The sequence below is a fragment of the Pseudorca crassidens genome, chromosome 14, assembly GCF_039906515.1.
Source record: "Pseudorca crassidens isolate mPseCra1 chromosome 14, mPseCra1.hap1, whole genome shotgun sequence".
NCBI lineage: Eukaryota > Metazoa > Chordata > Mammalia > Artiodactyla > Delphinidae > Pseudorca > Pseudorca crassidens.
Genome location: NC_090309.1, coordinates 10,932,407 through 10,947,722, shown reverse-complemented (window position 1 = coordinate 10,947,722; position 15,316 = coordinate 10,932,407). Strand labels below are relative to the sequence as shown.

Genomic DNA, 15,316 nt, shown 5'->3' with positions numbered 1-15,316 from the left:
AGAGGCATACAGTCAGATGCATAAATCTTAAGTTGACAGCTTGATGATTTTTTACATGTGTATGTAACCATGTAACCACCCAGGCCAAGGTACAGAAATTTCCCAGACCCTGTTCTGTACTCCCTCTCTGTCAGTACCAGTCTCCCACTCTCTGATCCCCAGATAACCATCTGCTAATTTCACCCCTTCTTGAATGAATATCATATAAATGGAATCATGCATTATTAATTTTTTCTGCCAGGCTTCTTTCACCACACATAACATCTGTAAAATTCACTTATTTGGTTGCAGGTAACAGTACTTTATCCCTTTTTATTGCTGGATACAATTCCGATGTATGAAGATACCACAACTGGTTTATCCAGACTCACGCTGATGAACATTCGGGTCGTTTCCAGTTTTTGACTATTACTGATACAGCTGTTATAAACATTCTTGTATAAGTCTTTTTGTGAGCAGGGTTTCATTTTTCTTGGGTAAATACCTAGGGAGGAAAGTGCTGGTCGTAGGGTGGGTACATAATTAACTTTATAAGGAGCTGCCAAACTGTTTTCCAGAACGGGTATTGCTATTTTACACTACCAACAGCAATTATGAAAGTTCCCCTTGTTCCATATTGTCACCATGATTGAATTTCATCAATCGTTTTAGTTTAACACAGTGCAGTGGGTGTGTCGTGGTATATCATTGTGGTTTTAATTTCAATTTCCCTGATGACTAATAAGATTGAGCAAAGTTTAATGTGCTCATTACCATTCTTTTTTTTTTTTAAATTTTATTTATCTATTTATTTATGGCTGTGCTGGGTCTTCGTCTCCGTGCGAGGGCCCTCCCTAGCTGCAGCAAGCGGGGGCCACTCTTCATCGCGGTGCGCAGAGCCCTCACTATCGCGGCCTCTCCCGCTGCGGAGCACTGGCTCCAGACGCACAGGCTCAGCAACTGTGGCTCAGGGGCCCAGCCGCTCCGCGGCACGTGGGATCCTCCCAGACCAGGGCCCGAACCCGTGTCCCCTGCATTGGCAGGCAGACTCTCAACCACTGCGCCACCAGGGAAGCCCCCATTACCATTCTTTTATCTTCTTCTGTGAAGTGTCTTTCAAGTCTCTTGTGTAATTTTTCTTAGATTATGTCTTTTTGCTACTAAGTTAGAGGAGGTCTTATGTATTCTGGATAAAAGTCTTTTGTCAGATACATGTGTTGCAAATAATTTCTCCAAGGTCATGGCTTATCTTTTTGCTTTCTTACTGGTATCTTTTGGAGAACAATTTGTTTTTAATTTTGAAAAAATTCCAATCAATCAATATTTAATTGAATGGTTAGTGCTTTTTATCTTTTTTCTAAGAAATCTTAGTTTTTACCCCAATGCCAAAGAGATGATATCCTATGTTTTCTTCTAAAAGTTTTATAGTTTTCACTTTCACTTTAAGTCTATGGTCAATTTCAAATTAATTTTTGTGTATTATGTGAGGAATAGGTCAAGGTTCATTTTTTTATCGTTCGGATAGTTAGCTGTTTGTTGCACAATTTGCTGAAAAAATTTCTCTCTTCATCATTTAATTTCCTTTGTACCTTTGTAAAAAAATCAAATGAACATATATTTGTGGGTGGATTTCTGGACTCTATAGTGTTCTACTGATCTATTTGTTTATCTTTATGCCAATTCCACACTGTCTGGATTATCGGAGCATTAGCGTTAACTTTAAAATCAGGTAGTACAAGGCCTGCACATTTCTTCAACTTTTTTCATAGTTGTTTTGGCTATTTTAGGCTATTTGTATTTCCACATGAATTGTCAAATCAGCTTGTGAGTTTCTACAAAAAGTCCTGCTGCGATTTTGACTGAGATGGTGTTGACTCTAAAGACCAATTTAAGGAGAATGAACATCACAGCAATACTGAATCTTTCCATGCACAAACATGATATACTTTTCCACTTCTTTAAGTTTTCTTTAATTACCTTCTGCAATGTCTTATAGTTTTCTATATACAGATCTTGCACTGTTTGAATTTTTATTGTAAAATATATTCCTAAGAACTTCATGTTTTTTAATGATATTATAAATTTAATTTAATTTTACATTTTGTTTTCCAATTGTTTATTGATAGTGTATAAAAATAAAATTTATTTTGGATACTGAGTTTGTATCCTGTAACCGTGTATTGATTTACTGGTTATGGTAGAGTTTGTGCGTATTTTTGGTAAAGTCTTTCATATTTTTTATTTAAACAACTATTTCATCTGCAAATTAAGACAGATATATTTCTTCCTTTACAATATTTGTCATTTATTTCTTTTTCTTGCCTAGCTGTTGCACAGCTAGGACCTCCAGTGTAATGTCAAATAGAAGTGGTGATAGTGGACATTCTCACCTTGTTCTCCCTCTTAGTGAGGAAAGCGGGCAATATTTCTCCATTAGATATGTTAACTATAGGTTTACTGTAGATGTGCTGTTTCAAAATTGAGGAAATGAGTTTCTATTTCTAGTTTGCTAAGACTTTTTATAACCATGAACCGATGTTGGAGGTTGTCAAATTTTTTTCTGCATTATATAATCACATAATTTTTCTCCTTTATTTTGTCAATGTTGTAGATTTCATTGATATTTGAATGTTAAATCAACACTGCATTCTTGGAGTAAACACCACTTGGTGACATATTTTTCTTTGTATATATATCGCTGGATGCAATCTTTAATATTTTATTATACATTTCTACCTATGTAATGAAAATATTCGTTTATAATTTTTTCTTTGCAATGTACTTATTAGTTCTCATATCAGTATTATATGGGCTTTTGAAAGAGTTTTGTGTAAGACTGGTATAATTTTGTCTTCAAATGTTTGATAGGATTCAACAGAAAAACCACCTGGACCTAGAGCTTTCTTTGTAGAATGTTTCCATTACAAATTAAATTCATTTAATAGATATTTTGAGCTCCCCTGTTTGTTTGTTTTTTGCTTGCTCTTGAAAGTTGTGTTTTTCCAGGAATTTGTTCTAAGTTCTTGAATTTATGTGCATAAAGTTGTTCATAATATTCCCTTATTGTATTTTAATCTCTGTCCTACATGTTATGATATTTCCTCTTTCATTCTTGATCTTGTTAGCTGGTCCTTTATCTCTTTTTCTCTTGATCAGGCTTGCTGGGGATCAACCAATTTTTAATCATTTCAAAGAACAGACTTTTAGGTTTGTTGATTTTCTCTAGAGTTTATTTTCTACTTTATCGATTTCTCTCTAATCTTTATCATTCCCTTTATGCTACTTACCTCGCTCTTCTTTTTCTAGCTCTTAAGGTGGAAACTTACATCATTTACTTAAACGTTTTTTTATTTTCTAAGACAAACACTTCAATCTATAAATTTCCCTCTGAGGGCTCTTTTCACTATACCCACCAAATCTGATATGTTTTGCTTTCATTATCGTTCAGTTTGAAATATTTTCTAACTCCCCTAGAGACTCCTTCTTGGATTCACAGAAATGAGTTGCTAAATATTTATTTGGGAGATTTTTCCAGATATCTTTTTGTTATTGATCTCTAATTTAATTCCATTATCAACAGGGAAAATATTCTGTATTATTTTGATATTTTAAATTTTTTACTGAGATTTGTCTTACGAACAGCAACTGTAGTTCTGGGTGTAGTTTTCAATAAATGTCTATAAATGCTAAATAGATAGAGTTGGATGATAGTGTTGTTCACATCTTTTAAGCCATATTGAATTCCTGTCTATTTGTTTCATCAATTATTGGATTTGTCTGTTTCTCCCTTTGGTTCTGTCAATTTCTGCTTCATGCTTTTTTTTTTTTTTTTGGCCAGGCCACATGGCGTGTGGGATCTTAGTTCTCCAACCAGGGATCGAACCCATGCTCCCTGCAGTGGGAACATTGATGCTTAAACCCTAGAACGTCAGGGAAGTTCCCCTGCTTCATGTATTTTGAATGTCTGTTATGGTGCATACCTATTTCAGATTATTGCCTTCTTGATGAAGTGGTCTTTTAATCTTCACGAAATGACCCTCTTTATCCTTGGTAATACTCTTTGTCTTAAAGTTTGCTTTATCTGATATTAATTTAGTCTCTCATGTTCTAGTTGCAAGCTATATCTTTTTCTTGTCTTTATCTTTATCTTCAAAGCCTATAGATGAGATTTTGCTTATTTTTAACCCCCTATGACAATTTAATTGCCTTTTAATGGGAATGTTCAGTCCATTTACATTTAATATAGTTACTGATAATGTTGGGTATAAGTCTACTATACTTCTATGGTATGTCTGTCTCCTTAGGTCATTAGTTTTTGTTCCTTCTTCCATGCCTTCTTCCAGATTAACTGAGGATTTTTCTTTTTTGTCTCAGTTTACCTTCTCTATTAAAATATATATTCTTTACTACAGTCTGCCTTCAATTAATAACAATTCATGTATAACATAAGAACCTTATAATAGTATAATTCCAAGTACTTTAAATCCCATCTTTTGTGCTAAGGTGCCATATATTTTACTTCCATATACATTAAAAAACCAAAATAACTACAATTACGTTTGCTTTAAATAGCCAATTGAATTCTAAAAACTTTAAAACAAGAAGGAAGGTGTCATTAATATTTACCTACACATTTTGCATTTTCACTGTTCATCTTTCCTTTAGGTTTAAATTTCCATGCAATTTCATTTTGTTCAGCTTGAAGAAACTTCCTTAACATTTCTTCTAGTACAGGTCTGCTTATGACAAATTTTCTCAGCTTTCCTTTACCTGAAAATGCCTTAAATCATTTTTGATACATATCTTTGCTGGCTCTAAAACTCTAGGGAGAAAGTTGGTGGTGTTTTTTTTTTTTTCCAGCACTTTAGAGACATCTTTTCCACTGTCTTCTGGCTCTACAATTTCTAATGGAAATCAACCATCATTCTTATCATTTCTTTTCTGTATCTAATGTTCCTTCTTCTCTGGCTACTTTTACAATTTATTCTTTATCTTTGATTTTCAGCAGTTTTACTATGATGTGCTTCTGTTTTTATGTTTGTTTGTTTGGTTGGTTTCCATCCTCTCTGTCTGAATCTTGCGAGCTTTCTGGATTTGTGTGCTGTCATTTCTTTAAAAATTGGCTGATACCTTTTCTGTTCCATTCTGTCTTATCTTTCTCTGAGATTCCAAGTGCATGTACATTAGAGTGTGTGATTCTGTCCTACAGGTCACTAAGGCTCTGTTCATTTTTATCAATCTTTTTCTCTCTGAGCTTTAGCTCAAAGGATTTCTATTGATGTCTTCATGTTCACTGACATTTTCCTCTGTTGCATCCAATCTGTTGTTAATTCCACCCAATTAATTTTTTAATTAATTAATTTATTTTTTTGGCTGCATTGGGTCTTTGCTGCTGCGTGCAGGCCTTCTCTAGATGTGGCGAGCAGGGGCTACTCTTTGTTGTAGTGCACAGGCTTCTCATTGTGGTGACTTCTCTTGTTGTGGAGCATGGGCTCTAGGCGCATGGGCCTCAGTAGTCTTGGCATGTGGGCTCAGTAGTTGTGGCTCACAGACTCTAGAGCGCAGGCTCAGTAGTTGTGGCACATGGGCTTAGTTGCTCCGTGGCATGTGGGATCTTCCCAGACCAGGGCTCAAACCCGTGTCCCCTGCATTGGCAGGCAGACTCTTAACCACTGTGCCACCAGGGAAGTCCCAATGTTTTATTTATAATATTGTATTTTTCAGTTCTATCCTGCTTGGGTTTTTAAAATATACAAAATTTCCAAAAGTCTCCTGAAAATTTCTTTTATTATGTCCTGTCCACTCTTTAATAAATTCATCATATTTTTTAAAAAGTGCTTGTCTTCTAATTTCAATACTGGAGTTATTTTTGGTGTCTTTTTCTATTGACTGATTTTTCTCTTGATTATGGATTACATGTTCCTACTTGTTCACATGTCTGGTACTATTTTATTGTACATTGGACACTGCAAATACTACTAATTCTGGATCCTGTTATTTTCCTCTAAAGAGTATTGAGTTTTATTCCAGCATGCTGTTAAACTTGAATCTGTAGAGGCTTGGTTTAATTCGTTGTCAGGAAGAATCTTTTTGGTTTTGCCTTTAGTATCTTTTAATTCTACTTGTAGTCCTTGAGGAAATCCCCTTTCCTGGGGCATAGTTTTTTATACCTAAGGTATGGCCCTTCTGATGTTCCAGTGGAAAGCTTTCCATACCTCTCTAACTGGGCAGAACTCAAACTATATATTCTGTGTCCTATGTGGTAGGCAACAGTTGAATTCTCTGCTCAGCTTTTTAAGCCTTTCAAATAGAAGGTCCCTTGAGCGCTTTGGAGTCTTGTCCACCTATGCATATTTCAGATATCAGTTAAAGATTTGAGTAGTGTTAATACACATATTTTGAAGTTTCCCTCTCTATGGCTCCCTTTTTTTAAATTTTCCCCTTCAATTTTCAGTCTTTCTGACAGTCCCAAACTCTATCTGATGACTCCTCAGGACATTAAGATTGAGGTTCCCATGTGGTAACTTCTTCTTTAACCTAAATGTAGGGAAAGGCTTTCTCTCTGTTAAAATCCATTTGACTACACAGAAGTTAAACACCTTTTTGCATGGCAAAAATTACCATGAACAATGTCAAAAGACAAGTGACAAACTGGAAGAAATTTTTGCAATATGACAAAGGTATAAGATCCTTAATATAGAAAATTATTGTACAAAAATACTGAAATCCCTATGGATAACTGGGAAGCTAATATGAACAAATAATACCTGAAAAATATGTTAAAATAGCTCTCACATAGACGAAAAACTATGCAAACTCACTCATAATTAGAGAAGGGACTTAGACCAATATAGATATAATCTCTCACCTATCAAATTGGGAAAAATAAAAAGTATGAGAACACATTCTGTTGATGAGGCTGTGAAGAAACAAACGTTGCTGGGGAGAATGCAAACTGGTACAACCTTCCTGAGGGATAATTTGACAATACTTAACCAAACTACATATGCACTTCCCTTTGGACCCAGTAATCACACTTCCAGAAATCCACCCTAAAGGTACACCTTAAGCAATACTAAATTTCATATGCATACAATAAAGAGGGGTTGAGTAAGCTATGATACATCCATACAGTGTATTATTCTGCTGTTTTTCTGTTTGTTTGTTTAAGAATAAGGTAGGTCGGGCTTCCCTGGTGGCGCAGTGGTTGAGAGTCCGCCTGCCCATGCAGGGGACACGGGTTCGTGCCCTGGTCTGGGAAGATCCCACATGCCGCGGAGCGGCTGGGCCCGTGAGCCATGGCCGCTGAGCCTGCGCGTCCGGAGCCTGTTGCTCCGCAACGAGAGAGGCCACAACAGTGAGAGGCCCACGTACCGCAAAAAAAAAAAAAAAGATAAGGTAGATCTCTATGAACTGATGTAGAATGCTTTCCAGGACATATGGTTAAGAGGGAAAAAAAAAATACAGAAGAGTATCTATAGTATGCGATCCTTCATGAAAGAGAGAAAACAATATAAGAAAATACAAATGTATCTGATTATTTGTGTGAAAGAAATAAAGGAAGGATAAGTCAAAAACTAAATAGTCTGCTCATCTATTGGAGGTATGTGGGGAAAAAAGAGAAGAATGGAAGTGGGGATGTAGGGGTGAGGAAGGAGTGACAGTTCTGAGTATACTTTTTGTACAGCTTTGATTCTTAGAAACTTAGTAATGTTTCATGTAGCCAAAACATGAATGGATTCAAATCCACCAGGATGTTCGGAGATCCCAGAGTAGAATACAAATAGCCACAAATGAACCTAACTGTGTTGCAAATGAATAACACAGTCTCACTGAAGGAGAAGGAAAGAACGAGTCAACGTAATTTTGGAAATACTTCTTTGATTAGATACCGTAAGCTAAGTTCACAAAGACAAATACTGTATTCTACTTGTAAATGTGTTTCTCACAGAGAGATGGGTTAGCAATTCTGAAACTACTTAATGTGCATACTAGGGAAGATCAAATAAGTAAACATAGTAGACAATGAAAGCCAGATTTCTCACTTTCTCAGAGAAAGAAGTTACAAATAGGAAAGAGGGAATGCTTGTGGTTTGGGACTGGAATCAGAACTACCAGTATAAACTCATGGTTTCTAATATCCGCGCATACAAATCTGTGTGAGAATGTGTGAGTGAGTAAACCTATACCTATTTTCTAGCTTAGAACAAGCCTAGAGTAGTGACACTCCAGTAGCAATTAGCATACTCAGCAACCAGATATTGATTTTTAAATACTATTCTCCAATAAAAGGAACCAGGGACTCTTGGAGAAATGGTTGATTACAGGTTGAGCTGGGAAAACATGAGATGAGCCTGGAACATTTTACGGTACCAAAAAATAAGGAAGCGTTTCAAAAAAAAAAAAAGATGGGGACATATCAAAGAGATACAGGGGCTAGTTAAACTGAAGGAGATCTCAATGGCCACAGCTGGGACAATTAGAGCAAGAAAATAAAATATGGTAGAATTGGACGTAGCCCAAAAATACAATAAATATCCATTAATCCACACTGATATAAATAATAATTAATTGAATAGATAAATCATTAAATCATTGGAGGAGAAGGGACAGTTCTTGCTTCTAATAAAGGAATGTAGCAGGAATGAGAGAAATAGAATTCCCAGTAATAAACACCACAGTATTATTTCCAGAAAGATCCATAGAGGATTACTAAAATAGTGGGTGAAAGTTTAAGGAAAAAAATAGTATATTTGCATAACCAAATGTGAGTCTCCTCTTTGCTCTTGGTGACTGCATTCCCTTGAAGAAACCACTAACCTTTTTGGTCCTCAGGTTGCCTCCTGAGGGACACTTCTAGCTCTCACACAAAAAGGAAATGACTGCACCGCCCATGCAGTTATGAGAAATATAACTTCCTCTTCCTTTTCCTTCTCATCACTTCCTCTTCTTTCTTTCCTTTCCATTCCCTACCCATAATAGGCTTCCCTAGGAAGAGAATTTAGGTGATCTCTTTGAGAGAAAGATGGAGGAAGTTAGAAGTGAGGGGAAAAGAGAAAATGCAACTCCTAGTATTAACTGGATTTAACGTAACCAGAATAAGAGAGAGGAAAGCATCACAGAACAGAAACATTTCCTATGACCAGAAACAACAGAGAGGGAAGTGCCAAGCTAAGCCTTAGGAGCACGGCACACAGGAGGTAGGTACAGGCAGCCTCGGATCTTCCTGCCTGTCCACTCTGGGGTCTCTCAGACCACCACCTACCCCTTCCTCACACCATGTACAGCTACTGGGATGTGGAAGTCAGTCACTCTTTCCCCCTCGCTGAGTTGCAGGAGTTTAAGCCTTAGCTCTCACTGAGAAATGGGTATATGTTCCCCATTAAAGGAATTTCAAGCCCCGGTCAGCAGCGAAGCCTTACTTTTGCATCAAGTGGCCACTGCATAGGCAGCACCCAGTGCTCTGAAGACAAAAAGGCCCCTCCACCAGGTTGCTCTGGTCTGCTGGTCATCTTCCCAGCCCAACTTGACCACAGGAGTTAGAAGATGCAAGATCAATGCAAACCAGGAACTCAGGAAATTTGGTTTCTAATCCTGTTTCCTGTCTTTGATGATCTGTCTCTGGAATAAAGCTCTTGGCATTTCTGTACCATGAGATTTTCAGTAAAACATCTGCTCTTCAGGTTGCTGTATTGGCTTTTAAAAATGTAACAAACACAACCCAGCTGCTGTTACTCTCTGATTCCTGTCTCCACTCTGAAACTCTCCGAGAAGTACAAGCAAAGCAGACCAGATATTCTCTTTGGGTTCATCGACAATGGCATTTTCCAGCTCCTCTCTGGATCTACCAGACATCACTGGCCCAAAGCTCTTGAGGACCTGTGACTGATGAGATTCTGGCAGCCTGACCTCCAGCACACGCCATGTGTGTGCCATCCAATCACTGATACAGACAGCTCACATTTTCTGCGGACAAGAACTCACATAAGATTCCATATGCCAACCAGGTGGCCTGGGCAAAGAAACTGTTAGTCTAAAATTCTAACAGAATAACTGGCATCATCTGTTAGAAAGATAGCCTTCAGAGGTACTATGATTTCATTATATTCTAAAGATCTAAAGAGCTTTAGAGTCTCTCTCTCACACACACACACGTGCGCGCGCGCACACACACACACACACACACACACACACAGCAGTCAGGCTGCACTGACCACAACAATAAAGACGGTAGGTGACTGTCACTTTTCTAAACAGAAAGCTCTATAAAGCTACATCTCCGAAAACCTTATTTCCAGCCTCCACCAATTCTTCTCCAACCAGACCTCAAATTCTGAATGAGAAAAAATAACTTAGGGTAGTTGTTTCCAAGTGAGCTGACTGCCCCCGAATTTTGAGGATGATTCATGATATTCATTTACAAACCACTTCTCTTTCCCTTTTGACTCAGCCTTGCAGTGTGGAGGAGGGCAACATGAATCAGATTTTTAAAATCATTCTTTTCCAGGTGATTCCTACACACCCTGAAATGGGGGAACCACCAGTGCAGTAGAAGAATATTACAGGTGATGAGAGACAGACATGAATAAACTGGGTAACCAGAACAGTCTTCATCCCACCTGAATCATCATCCCTCTACCTGCCCAATTTTTGTTACCCACATTTGAAAATAGTCATCTGTTAAACATATTGATTACTCAGGGGATACATTTTTCTTCCCTAGATTTTTCTCTGTAAAATGAAGTCCTTAATAAAATATTCTCAAAGTGACAAGTCATTGTTTATTGTCACCCTCCCACCACTAATGGGGAAGTGATATAGTGACCCTGATGAACAACGTTTGCAGCAGGATTTTAGAAAGCTGGGGGAGTGGAGCTTCCAAGACAAGCCATGGGGCTGGGCTCCCTCCATGGCCACCACCACACAGAAGGACATTTCCTGGCTCCATTTTAAGTTAAATTCTGGCTGCACCAAGGAGGGAAAGGCAGTATCAGATGATAGGTCTTTCGTGAGGACCTAGGGGTCTTGACTCTCTAACTCTGTGAACTTCTAGCCCTTAGTGCTCCCTCCAGGGTAAGAGGGAGATGGGCTATCTAACGCATGTGAGCTAAGTGTCTCCAAAATAAAATGTGCATTTGAGGAAAATTAAAAGAGTATTTACTATAAAACAAAAGAAAAGCAGACTTCCGGAGCCCACTCCTATTTTTGCTTCTTGAAAAGATCCTGAACCAAATCACATGGTTATTTTTACAAGATCTTGGCATTCTAGATGAAATCACCCACCTTTGGACACCATTCGAGGACTATTCTCCAGACCCCATTTGGGTCAGATGTTCAAATTGCTGACCAGGTCATTTTATTTCCAGATCCACCAAATTAATGTAGGTAGACGTAAGCCAACATAGAGCTAGCTGAACAAAAAGCTGAGCCAAAAATACAAACTTAAATGTAGAAGTCAGAATTCTTTTCCCTAAGCTTGTAGGTTCTGTCATAATTTAGTACTTATTTCATTCTGCCTTGGGCTATAACTAGTGGACTTATCCCAAGGTAGGAGCATATCTTAATAATCTTTGTAGTCTTCGCATGCTTAGCCCTAGAAAACTGTATTGTTTAATGAATATTTAATTGAATTGACTATTAAAATGGTTACACTAATGGTAGTAACTCAGATAATTAACATGAGTACAAGGTTTATCATTTCTTAAATGCTTTTTAAAAAAACATATTCTGGGCTTCCCTGGTGGCACAGTGGTTGAGAGTGCGCCTGCCGATGCAGGGGACACGGGTTCGTGCCCAGTCCAGGAAGATCCCACATGCTGTGGAGCAACTAAGCTCATGTGCCACAACTACTGAGCCTGCACGCCACAACTACTGAAGCCCGTGCTCCTAGAGCCTGTGCTCTGCAACAAGAGAAGCCACCATAATGAGAAGCCCATGCTCTGCAGAAAAGAATAGCTCCCACTCGCCCTAGAGAAAGCCTGTGCGCAACAACAAAGACCCAATGCAGCCAAAAATGAATAAATAAGATAAATAAATTTTACAAAAAGACACATGCACCCCAATATTCATTGCAGCACTATTTACAATAGCCAGGACATGGAAACAACATAAATGTCCATCAAGAGAGGAATGGATAGGGCTTCCCTGGTGGCGCAGTTGAGAGTCTGCCTGCCAATGCAGGGGACACGGGTTTGAGCCCTGGTCTGGGTAGATCCCACATGCCGCGGAGCGGCTGGGCCCGTGAGCCATGGCTACCAAGCTTGCGCATTGGGAGCCTGTGCTCTGCAACAGGAGAGACCACAACAGTGAGAGGCCCATGTACCGCAAAAAAAAAAACAAACAGGGCTTCCCTGGTGGCGCAGTGGTTGAAAGTCCGCCTGTCGATGCAGGGGACACGGGTTCGTGCCCCGGTCTGGGAAGATCCCACATGCCGTGGAGCGGCTGGGCCCGTGAGCCATGGCTGCTGGGCCTGCGCGTCCGGAGCCTGTGCTCCGCAACGGGAGAGGCCCGCGTACCGCAAAAAAAAAAAAAAAAAAAAAAAAAAAACAAACAAAAACAAAAAAGAGAAAAAAGGAATGGATAAAGAAGATGTGGTATATATAGATACAGTGGAATATTACTCAGCCATAAAAAGGAACGAAATTGGGTCATTTGTAGAGACGTGGATGGACCTAGACACTGTCATACAGAGTGAAGTAAGTCAGAAAAAGAAAAACAAACATCATATATTAACATATATGTGGAATCTGAAAAAGTTGATGTAGACGATCTTATTGACAAAGCAGAAATAGAGGCACAGATAAAGAGAACAAATGTATGGATACCAAGGAGGAAGAGGGGGTAGGATGAATTGGGAGATTGTGATTGTCATATATACACTATTGATACTATGTATAAAATAGATAACTATTGAGAACATACTGTATAGCACAGGGAACTCCACTCAATGCTCTGTGGTAACCTAAATGGGAAGGAAATCATGTTGACTTTTAATGTAATGAAACATATTTTAACCTATGTTTTTCTCTAATGATCAAACAAAACAATGCCTTTTGCCTACCCTGCAATTAAAGTAAGAAACTGAGCATGTTTTTACTTTACTTTAGTTTTTTTTATCTTACCTTAAAATATTTTAGGAACCATTCTATTATAGAACCAATGACACAAAGGTTTTTTTTAATTCATGTTTTTTTTCCAAAAACATTTTTTAGCTTATGTATTTAACTCTGGAACTAATTTTTTAAAACACATAATTATTCGTAGGCTGATTCACATGGACCATTGATCCTTCTATATCTTGACTTCCTTATTTTCAAGTTATTACTTTTAATTCTTTTTCATGTCTTATTGAGTAGGTCTGTGAATAAGTTTCAAGGAAGGCCAAGGAAGTGAAATTGCTTCTGATTCTTAGATTTCTGAAGATATCTTTCCACTGCTTGTACTCATGAATTAAATTTGGTTTGGAATGGTATGCTTAGATCATGAGTTTCCTCTTTAGAGGAGCAGGTCTTACTCCATTTGGAGATGGTGAATAAAGATTTAAGTTAAGCTTGTTTTTTTCCATTTGTTGGTAAACTATTATTTTCTGTCTGGTTGCTTTAATGAAATTCTCTTTACTCTGCATTTGCAAGCTATATCCAGGTATGGTTTTTATCCTATTAAAATCTTGATTTTTTTTTTACACTAAGAAAAATATATTTCTTTTCTGTTGGTTATTATAATTCTGCTCCTTTTGTTCCAGCATTTTCAGGAATATTTCAGGAATATTTCTTATCCATGGGTTGTATTTCTACTATTTTCACTCTGTGTTGATTATCATCTCATGCCATTTCATCATTTTTTAAATTAATTAATTTATTTTTAGCTGTGTTGGGTCTTCACTGCTGCGCGTGGGCTTTCCCTAGTTGCAGTGGGTGGGGGCTAATCTTCACTGTGGTACACGGGCTTCTCATTGTGGTGGCTTCTCTTGTTGCAGAGCATGGGCTCTAGGCGCGCAGGCTCAGTAGTTGTAGCTCACAGGCTCTAGAGCACAGGCTCTAGAGCACAGGCTCAGCAGATGTGGCACACGGGCTTAATTGCCCCACGGCATGTGGAATCTTCCCAGACCAGGGCTCAAACCCGTGTCCCCTGCATTGGCAGGCGGATTCTTAACCACTGCATCACCAGCGAAGTCCCCATGCCATTTCATCTTTATCCTTTACTTCTACAGTCTTGGAAAGCTAGTTCACAGATTACATTTTCTCCATTGTTAGTTCTGCTTATAAGTGCATCTTTGCCTTTGATCGTATCCTTCTCTTACTTTGGCTGGCTCCATGTTTGATAAGGCAGGGAATGTGGAGAGACTTAAACCCACCTGGATGTGTCCTGGGCATCTGGCAGGAACTCTCCTCAGACCTACAACTGAAGGATGGAGTGGTTTGCACAAACCTGGCCCAACTTCCAGCAGGTACTCATCAGTCTCTCTGTTTCACAAGGTGGATTTTGACCATTTCTGCTCCCAGGGCTCTTCTGCCGCAGAGCATTTCCGAAGAGACTACCCATCCCCATGTGCCATTCATCCTCCTCCCGCTCTGTGTTGTACTGGGAGATGTAATCTTGGAATCAATATAAAAAGAGACAAACTGAAGGGGGAGAGTTTCATGGGACCCAATTCTGGTCCTCTTGGAACATAATTCCTTTGCAGAGGGGAGCCGTGGTCTGACTTCAGGTTATGGTAGCCCTGAGGTCCTGAGCCTGGGTAGAAAGTGGGATAAGTAAAGCCTTCTCTTGGGGTCTTGTTGTCTATTCCATGTTGGGATGAGGAGATGAAACAGATATTGCTGGGGCGGGGGTGTTTCCTCAAACCAACCCCATTGGTACAGTACTTGGTGCAAATTCCCTCTAGATTTCTTATCAATGCTGATAAGAGGTTTTATGTTTTTGCAGAACGTCATGGGCATTTTAATAGGAAATAGAGTGCATCTCAGGCTAATTCAATGGTTAATTTTCACATGTGCCTGATGCACGCCCCCCACCAAGAAAACAATGTATTCACTATTACATCCAGACAATGACTCTTCAATTCCAATAAGGGTTCAAAATTACCCCACTCATCAACTCCCATGGCAGCCAAACGACACTTGCAGGTAAAATTCTAAAAGATGCCGCACAAGAGATAATCACTAGCATCAGGGCCTCCAAAGCGAGCAAGGCTGTCATGCAAAATGGCTTGTAGGAATTCTAGCCATTTCCAGAAGCTTGTAATTACGCTGACTCATCCTGTATTACATTAGCAGATAGTTCACCAGCAAGAATATGCCTTAAACACCAAAAGGAAAAATATAACACAATGTATCTT

General features: G+C 38.7%; 1 protein-coding gene across 1 annotated transcript in view; it reads right to left on the bottom strand.

Moving 5' to 3' along the window:
• Positions 1-15,316, bottom strand: part of ACOXL (acyl-CoA oxidase like) — a 365,696-nt gene that overhangs the window by 99,036 nt on the left and 251,344 nt on the right.